Source organism: Solanum stenotomum, chromosome 2 (assembly GCF_019186545.1).
Source record: "Solanum stenotomum isolate F172 chromosome 2, ASM1918654v1, whole genome shotgun sequence".
Taxonomy (NCBI): domain Eukaryota; kingdom Viridiplantae; phylum Streptophyta; class Magnoliopsida; order Solanales; family Solanaceae; genus Solanum; species Solanum stenotomum.
Genome location: NC_064283.1, coordinates 1,143,620 through 1,145,000, shown reverse-complemented (window position 1 = coordinate 1,145,000; position 1,381 = coordinate 1,143,620).

The following is a 1,381-nucleotide window of genomic DNA, read 5'->3' as shown; positions in this document are numbered from 1 at the left end:
TTATTAGTTCGGTTAAGTGGATAGTATTTTGGCTAACTTTTGGTTTCTCCTTGGTAAACGACCCAATGAGTTGGAGAAACTCACCAATCTATTCATTAATTTGGTTATACTAATATTGTTCTAATTTAAGTTAGAAAATTCAAGAAATTTTTAATGAAGACAATATCAATACCAAATTGAAATTTATTTTTCTAACTAATTACCAACTTGGACTGAATTAATGGATCGGGTTATTTATGGGCTTAAATTATTCATTCGGCCCAATGCAAACATTTTGGGAAAAATTACAGAAATCCCACCTTTTAGTTTATTTATTACCATTATCCCCTATAAGTTTTACAAATCTCCAAAATTCCTTATTGTCGCGCATCAGATTAGTGTATCTCGCCCATCAGATTAGTGTATCATGTATAAAATGTAATGTATCTTACTTAACGATTAATGTATCAACGCTTATATTATTGTATTCGTTTGAGAGATTTCTGTAATTATAAATTTTTAAGGGATAGATTGTAATTTTTTCATAAAAGTATGTGATTTCTGTAATTTGCCCAACATTTTGGACAGTATACTGCACAACATCATTTAAGGCATAGCCATTTATTAAACTTCTTTTGTATTTGTAACCACTTGTTGCCTAACGTTCCCCAAGCAACATAAGCGGTGAACGGCCACTACTTTTTTGGTGCGTATTGAGTTAATTCAATTATGTACAATGACTTGCAAATTATACAATAGATGTAACACTAGATAAGTTTGATACGACAATCTCAATTAAAACGACATTTTCAGAAGAAAAAAAAAACGATCTTTGACCTTTTGCTTTTATAGATTATCGTATGCTGCATCAATTCAATGACTTGCTTTCTTTGAAAACCATTTTTTTAAAAACCCGCTGCCACTAATTTTGGGTCTGCATTGAATAATTTTATTTTGTGCAATAACTCAAAAATCACACAGAAGTCAAGTTTAATATGACAATTGACAAGCTTAATTGAAAAAACATTAATTAAAAAAATCTATCTCTGATCTTATAAATGGAATACCACCAACCGCACTAATTCAGTACCAAATGGCCAAGGATGCGACACGTCATTCTCTTTTTCCCTTTATATATATTTTCAGTATATTTTTTTTCCTCTTAAGATGAAAATAGTATGTTATCTCTATGTAGAAAATGTATGAAACATTTAGCCACTTACTAGGAACTTGTCCTAACCTATATATATAGGAGTAATAGCTTTACATTTGAAAAGCAGTTCTATATATGAAATGTTTAGTTTCTTTTGTTCTTAGAGCCCGTTTGGATTGACTTAAAAAAAGTAACTTTTAAAAAGTAACTTTTTAATGTGCTGGAACTTATTTTTAAAATAAGTAGTTA